At 54.7% G+C, this 8048-nt stretch overlaps 1 protein-coding gene across 1 annotated transcript in view; it reads left to right on the top strand.

The window, feature by feature from the left end:
* Positions 1–8048, top strand: part of GNAT2 (G protein subunit alpha transducin 2) — a 165846-nt gene that overhangs the window by 22509 nt on the left and 135289 nt on the right. The window lies entirely within an intron of this gene.

Raw genomic sequence — 8048 nt, 5'->3', positions numbered from 1 at the left:
GCTCAGGGCTGGTGCTGAGCCCTGGCACACACGGGGAGCCCAGAGCCACCCTGGGCTCAGAGGACACCCCATCTCTGGCCACAGCAGCTCCCTCTGCCAGAGGAGCCAGGGCAGCACTGGCCAGAGCAGGGCTGGGCTGGGCTGTCAGCCAGCTTTGGGATATTTAGGATATTTGCATTTATTATGCAATGGGTTGGGTTGGAAGAGACCTTCCACCTCCCACTGTCCCAGGCTGCTCCAGCCCCAATGTCCATCCTGGCCTGGGACATTCCAGGGATGCAGAGGCAGCTACAGCTCCTCAAGGCACCCTGTGCCAGCGCCTGCCCACCCTCACAAGGAATGATTTTTTTTCTAATTTTACCAAAATTCCCTTTCTTTCAATGCAAATCTATTCCCCCTTCTCCCATCACTCCAATTTCTGAAGAACAGTCCCTCTCTGGCTCCCTTGGAAGCCTCTTTAGTTCCTAGAAGGCTGCTCTGAGGTCTCCAACCTTAACTCACCTTTAAGGCAGATAATAAAATTCTCCAGGTTAAAGGCCACCACCTCCCTTTCCTTCCCAACAGGATGTAGGACACAGCAGCACACTCAATCTGGACAAAGGCAGATTGAAGAAGCACCTTGCACAAACAGCTCTGAGGGTGAGCAAACCCCAAACTCAGCTTTTTTAGCCCAATTTCCCACAGCTTCTCAGGCTGCTTGGTGTGGGGAGCAGAGCCCAGGACACCTGGAGGGCTCAGGCTGTTCAGTGCTGCCCTCAGAAAACCCCTAATCAGATTAAGCAGGAAAAGCACAGGGCTGCTGGGGTGGCTCATTGCAGGGAAAACAGGGAAAAGGCTTTTGGGAGGTTTCAATTCAGGTTCAATACCTCATGGGAAAGTCTCCTGGTCCTAAAAACACACAACTCCCAGCAATGGAGCCTGGATGCATTTTCCAACCAGTTTATTTCTGGTGCTGGGGATGCTGGTACCAACATCCAGTGAGAACCCTGATAGGAGGAAAAACACACTCAGAAGAGACAAACTCCAGAGGATTCAAACCTCCAGCCCTGAACCACACTCCCCAGCTCCTGGATTGCAGTGTGTGTTCACATTCCTGGCCTCTGGACCTGATTCCCTTTCCAGCCTATTAGGCACAGAATGATCAATTCTCCCAGGTGCTTGGGAGCTCGGCCAGCACTGCTGGCCACAGCTCTGCCTCTTCCCCTGGGAAGGAAGGAGGCCACACTCCATTACCTGCTCCTTCCCCAGCCCAGCATGGGGAAAGCAGCTCAGCATGGGAAAGGACCCAGCAGACTCATTATTTAAAATCAAATCTCACCCCCCAGTGCAAAATCCACGGCGTCTGCTCAGCTGCTGGCAACATCTCTGTGCAATCCAGGGAGTGATGGATGAGACAAACCAGCCTGGAGGAGGGGGATGTGGTCAGTGCCTGCCAGGGGCAGGGTTTGGGGGGTCTGGTCACCCCTTTGCCCTGGTTTATTATCAGAGATTTGTAGCATGGGTTGCATTGGTGACCATCTCATCCCACCCCTGCCATGGCAGGGACACCTCCCACTGTCCCAGCTGCTACAAGCCCTCTCCAGCCTGGCCTTGGGCACTTCTGCTCTGTGGTCAGTCCTGGTGACCTCTCCAAAACTTGGCACTTCCTGTGTTTGGAATGAGGCATCTTGGCACAGCCAAGAAAATTCCTTATTTCCTTTTGCTTGGTGGGGAAGCAAACACAGAAGCCAAGGATGAGATGCCCAGGCTGGGAAAGGGAGACTTGGACAGGACAGCAGACAGGACCTCAATGGGGACACACAGGTGACAGGAGGTGAGGATGTGGCACAGGGTGCCCAGAAGGGCTGTGGCTGCCCCTGGATCTCTGGAATGTCCCAGGCCAGGATGGACATTGGGGCTTGGAGCAGCCTGGGACAGTGGGAGGTGGAAGGTCTCTTCCAACCCAACCCATTGCATAATAAATGCAAATATCCTAAATATCCCAAAGCTGGCTGACAGCCCAGCCCAGCCCTGCTCTGGCCAGTGCTCCCCTGGCTCCTCTGGCAGAGGGAGCTGCTGTGGCCAGAGATGGGGTGTCCTCTGAGCCCAGGGTGGCTCTGGGCTCCCCGTGTGTGCCAGGGCTCAGCATCAGCCCTGAGCATCCTGGCACTGGAGAGGAGGTTATGGATCCACACCTGAGTGAGGGGGAGCTGAATCTGGGCCCTGGCCCCTCCTCCTGCCTCCCTCCTGGGTGTGTCCCAGCCAAAGAAAATCCTCTGAAATACCAAATAATAGAAGAGATATGAAATGCACCTCCTTCAAATAATGAAATCTAGTGAGTGTAGATTCGATTTTAAGAAAAAATCCTTCCTAAAGGAGGAAGGGGTGGGGAGTCCCTGGCACAGGGTGCCCAGAGCAGCTGTGGCTGCCCCTGGATCCCTGGAAGTGCCCAAGGCCAGGCTGGACGGGGCTTGGAGCAGGCTGGGATAATGGAAATTGTCCCTGCCATGGCAGGGGTGGGACTGGATGAGCTTTGAGGTCCCTTCAACCCAAACCACCCTCTGATTCCCCAACTGATTTCTGAAGATGGGGATTTTTTTTGCATCCAGGTCTCCATGGGAAGATGGGCCTGAGCTTGGAGGGCTGGGGAAGGGGAGCTGCAAGTGCCAGCAGCAGCAAACTGCACACCCAAATAACCCAAAAGAGGATCAGGTGAACTGATTTGTATTTTTAAGCAAAGAGAAATCAAGGATCCCTATGAAGGAGGGGCTGAAGCAGCCATTCAGCTCCTGCACATCCATCTCATCAGGGAGCAGGGATAACCCAACTGGAGACAGGGAGGGCTGACCAAATGACACCTTGGGATGCCATAAACCTTCCCCTGTGCATTTAAAAATCTCCCTTTGGCTCACCACACATCACCAAAGTGCATTGTTGGTTGGCAAACTGAGGAAATATTCCCAGATGCATCAGAGCTAAAACCAGAAGAGACAAAGCTGGATTTGGGCTCTGCCATGAACATTTTCAGCCCCAAAAATCCAGGTTGTGGCCCAGTCTGCCACACTGCAGCCACCAGCACAGGAGATGCCACGGGCAGATGCAGGAAGGTTATGGCTGCATTTGGCTGAGGCTGATTCACTGAGATTCAGGCTGGGAAAAAAATAAACCAGCCCCTGTGCCCGGTACTTTTCCAACACCAGCCTGAGCAGCAGGAACAGTGTGGATTAAAGCAGAGCATGAGTAATGTCTCTCCTGGAAGAGCAGTGCCCCGGAGAGGGGCTGATAGCACGGTCCAAGGCAGACGCATTTCCATAAAGGCTGGAGCAGCAGCCTATAAATAACCGCCTGAATTTACCGCTGCTCTCATGTGACCCTGATCCCCGCATTCCCCGCTGCCATCTGTCACCATGGAAATGGCATCGCCGAGCCACCAGCCCTTCATTCATAGACTGCGCCGGGGGAGGGGGGTCTGGCCCGGGGGAGGCGCTTTAAAGGGTGGGAGTTGTGGTTTTTTTGGGGGGAGATGCAGGGGGGAGGTTTGGAGAGAGCGAGGATGGAGGGGGGATGCGGCAGAGGAGAGCAGGCTGCAGGAAGAGCTGTGGGGAGGGAGGGACAGACGGACAAACCGGGAGGGACAGACGGACAGCAGGGATGAATGGACACCTCCAAGGAGCACAGCGATGAATGAATCTCCCCCCAGGCATTTCAGAGCATCAGCAGGGAGCTGCTCTTCCCATCTCAGCCCCGTCCTGTGCCTCTGGGAGGAGAGCCCGCCCTTACAACGCACCTCAGTGCCTCCTCCGCTGGTGGAACAGCCCCCAAACGCAGCTTTATCCCCCCAAACCGAGTGGGAACAGGGTGGGGATTAACGGGACAGTGAGTGCAGAGCACCGGGACGCTCTGAAGATGATTTTCCACCTAAGCTGTCAAGCCGACCTACATTCAAGTGATAATAATTGCAGGGGATAAAGCCCTCTGGTTTCTAAATGCGTATTTGCCTGCACAGCCAGGGCCTGTCGTGCCTCATTCGGGGCCAGTGCTGCAAACAAGGAGGGAAAGGAGCAGATCTGGTGAAAGGAGAGCCCAGCCTGACTCAGAGCACAGGAATTTCTGGCTCTTATGGAGCGTTTTCCACCCAAGAATCCCAATCCCAGCTGCCTCTGCCAGGGTGTTTCTCTCATCCCGTGAGGCAAAGGGATGTGCCCAAGAGAGGGAGAGGCTGCAGCATGGCTGGGATGCCAGGCAGGGCATTCCCCTCGGATTTGCCTTCCCCATCACAGAGATGCCCCTTCCTCGGGGATAACTTGAGCCTGGGAAGAGCTGGTGGCATTTCCCAGTGCTCCCAAACCTCTTGGGTCACTCAAGAGTGGGATGACAACACCACAGGGCAGCATGTCCCCAAAAAAGGGGCTGATGTCAGACAGCCCCAGCTGGAAACATCAGGAATCACAGAGAAGATGACCTTTAAAAGCATCATCTCCCTTTATCAGGGATTCTGATTAACCTAGCCCAGTGCCCCTCCATGCACTCACCTGGCTGTTTGTCTCCAGAGCTGGAAGGAGCAGGGCTCATCTATTTTTGGCCAAGAGATCATGTCTGAAAGACAAAAGGGTGGTTGGGAGGAGGCAGCATGCCATGTCTGAGCACAAGAAAACAACACTGCTTCCCTCAGCCCCGGGGGACAGGCATGCAGGGAATAAAGGGGGCTCTGCACAATAGAGGGAAAATAATGAACCCCAGCCCAGGCAGAGGAATGAGAACCATGTCCCACAGCCCCTGGGAAGGGCTCCAAGCAGTGGGACATGCTTTAAAGAGCTGCTGTTCCAGGGTTCTGGTCTTAATTTTCTTCACATGCCAAGCTGCTGGCAGGGCAGATGTGACTGAGGTGGCGTTGGGCAATGGGGAGCTCAGGAGCACCAGGGCTGGTGCCACCACTCCAGCTCAGGCTGCCACAGCATTTCCAGGTGGATTTGGTGGCCTGGATGCATTTTGGAAGGGATTTAGGTGATCTCAGACTGTTTTTTTAAGGTTTTCCCCATTAGCTTGGATGATGTTGTTCCCCACACCAGGGTTCTGGTGCTGCCCCTCACTGTCTGCAAGGTCCATCTGAGCCTCCATCTCCCTCCTGGAACAGACCCCAAATCCTCTCTCACAGCTGGATCCAGCCCTCTCTACTCCCCACAGAGACCTGAGTTAGGATCTGGGATGGCCTCAGTTCCTGGACCCACTCTGGGGAGCTGAATGGTCCTTGGACATTTTGTCCTTGGAAATGAAAATAAAAACCTTTCAAAGGCTGCTCAGCCTCACATCTCCTTGCACAGGCACTGCCAGCTGTGCTGCTTATTCCTGGAGGAGTAAAGAGAGATCTCACCTCACCTGGGACCAGTTTCTCTGACTGGGACTTGTGTCCCTCCCCAGATTCCAAAGGGAGAGCACAGCCCTGCAGGGAGGGAGTTTATTCTGGTTTTGTTTGCTGCTCCCCAAACCAGCACTTGGCTTGCTCCTGCAGTGCTCACCCTGACTGTGCAAACCTGCCTGGGGGGGCTCAGCAGGGCTCAAAGTGCCAAAACCAGAGGATTTTTCACCCCAACCTGCATCTTCTGCATGGAAAAGCCTATCCTGTTCTGCTGAGCCAACCCTTCCCAGCTGCTCATCACCCCTGTCCCTCTGGGGAGGTGACCCTCAGCAACTTGGCACCCAGCACAATTTTCAACCCAGCTAACGAGAAGCAGCCAGACACCATCCAGCCAATGCCCAGCAGTAGCTGCTTCCAACAGAAGTCACCCAAAAATCGCCTCAGGGCCGTGCAGCCACAGCCCCAGCTGCTGGGAGCAGATGGGAACCAGGCGGCCACCTGCTGTCCCCAACCCTCCCTGCTGTCCCCAACCCTCCCTGCTGTCCCCTGCCCTCCCTGCTGTCCCCTGCCCTCACTCTGCCCTCCCTGCTGTCCCCTGCCCTCCCTGCTGTCCCCTGCCCTCCCTCTGCCCCCCCGCTGTCCCCAGCCCTCCCTGCTGTCCCCTGCCCTCCCTCTGCCCTCCCTCTGCCCTCCCTGCTCTCCCCAGCCCTCCCTGCTCTCCCCTGCCCTCCCTCTGCCCCCCCCGCTGTCCCCAGCCCTCCCTGCTGTCCCCAACCCTCCCTCTGCCCTCCCTGCTGTCCCCTGCCCTCCCTGCTGTCCCCAGCTCTCCCTGCTGTCCCCTGCCTTCCCTCTGCCCTCCCTGCTGTCCCCAGCCTGGCAGAGTGTAGGTGACTGTTTGATGTGACAGTGGTCAGGATGGTTGTGACAGACAGAGAGATCTCCATAAGCCAGGTTTGGAAACTCGTGGTTATTGCACAGGGTGGGGGTGAAAAGGGCCCTGCTGGGAGCTGCCAGCCACAGGAGCAGGGCAGAGAGACAGTGGGGTAGAGAGAGTTCTAAGAGGTGAGAGAGAGGGAAGTAAGAGAAAGAAGTAAGAGAGCAAAGTAAGAGAGAGATTTTCCCATTTACAATAATACAATAAATCTTCTTCTATGTTGAATATTCTAATTTCCACTAACCAATCTAATACAAGATACAAATCCTATAGCATTGACACACAACCTATAAGAATCATTACATTACCATTATGTGTTATACCTTAAACCCTAAAAACTACTCTTTGGACCCCTTCTGCCAAGCTAGCAGGGTCTTCTCTGACCTTTGGACCATTGTTCTGACAAGAGGGGGTTACTTTCCTGGCCATCCTATTGTCTTCTAGTTATTTAGTGACTTAAGGATGGCTTTCATTTCAATCTCACTTATAGTTTCCATATTCTCAAAATCTTTTGCTAGGCAATCCTATTTATAAGTTTTTCCTGATTCATCCTTCCCAAGAGCAGAGCAGCTCCCTGGTCATGGCAAGGGCTGGGAAGCAGCTTCAGCTGGAGGATGGATGCCCAAGCTCCCCCAGGACTCGTGCTCAGAGCCCAGCAGCTCCTGTTTCACTGCTGCCATGTGATTTTGCCCTGGGTATATTTTAAGCCCTGCTTTTGACGTCACACCTTCTTCCCCAGGATGCTGTTTCTATAAGTTTCCAGGCAAAACCATTCCCAGATCTCCCTTTCAGCTTCCCCTCACCAGGCACAGAGCTAACCTGGCCTGAATTTCCCTCCATTCCCTGCAGCATCACATCCCCACAGCCAGGTCAGCCCTGGGCAGCTGAACAGAGCTGAGGAGCAGGGAGGTAATTAATATCAATTAATGATCCCCTTTGAGACAAGGAAAAGGGAGGGAAAACCACAGGCTGGGAGATGCCCAGCTCACATGGCAATCACATGGGGCAGGGCTGGTCTATCAGCCCCACAGGGTGAGTGTGGGGAGCAAGGAAACAGGAATGGATCCACGTGGGTTCATCCTGATCCTGTTCTTCTTTCTGGAGCTTGGCACAAATGAAAAATCCTCCCTGTGTCCCAACAGACCACCTTGAAATGCCCCATCAAACCTGTCCCATCCTCTCCACCCCAGCTGCACTCTTGGATCACATGAAGTGCTGCATCCTGCCCCAAATCAGCATCAAGCCTCCAAATCCCTCACATCCCAGGCTGGAGCCCCTCCAGCCACCTGAGGCCAAGCACCTGGGCAGGGACAGGGCAGCAGGGCTGCTGTGCTGGTGCTGGTGGCTGGGCAGGGCTTGGCAGTGCTGCAGCACAAACAAACTGAGCTTGGAGCTCACAGGGCTCATCCCAGAAACACCCACTGTGCTCCAGAGACCTTCACCTGGAGAAATACTCACTGTGCACCAGAGACTTTCACCTGGAGCTGGAGAAACACTCACTGTGCTCCAGTGACCTTCACCTGGAGCTGCAGAAACATTCACTGTGCTCCAGAGCCTTCATGGAGAGCTCCCAGCAGCTCTGATCCAGCAGCTGGGGCTGAGGCAGGACTGATGGAGAGCAGCACAGAGCAATGATCCAACCTGCTTTTCCCTCCTCCTGGGAGTTCTCACCTGCAGCTCTGTCTCAGCACATCCTGCTGGATCTCAGAGCCAGCACCAGACACACAAGTGCTCTTGGGTGTCCCCAGAGCCAGGAGATGCTGTAGGAATGCCCACTGA

This window comes from Erithacus rubecula (assembly GCF_903797595.1).
Source record: "Erithacus rubecula genome assembly, chromosome: 26".
NCBI lineage: Eukaryota > Metazoa > Chordata > Aves > Passeriformes > Muscicapidae > Erithacus > Erithacus rubecula.
The sequence above is the reverse complement of the archived record's forward strand: the minus strand, read 5'-3'. Positions and strand labels throughout refer to the sequence as shown.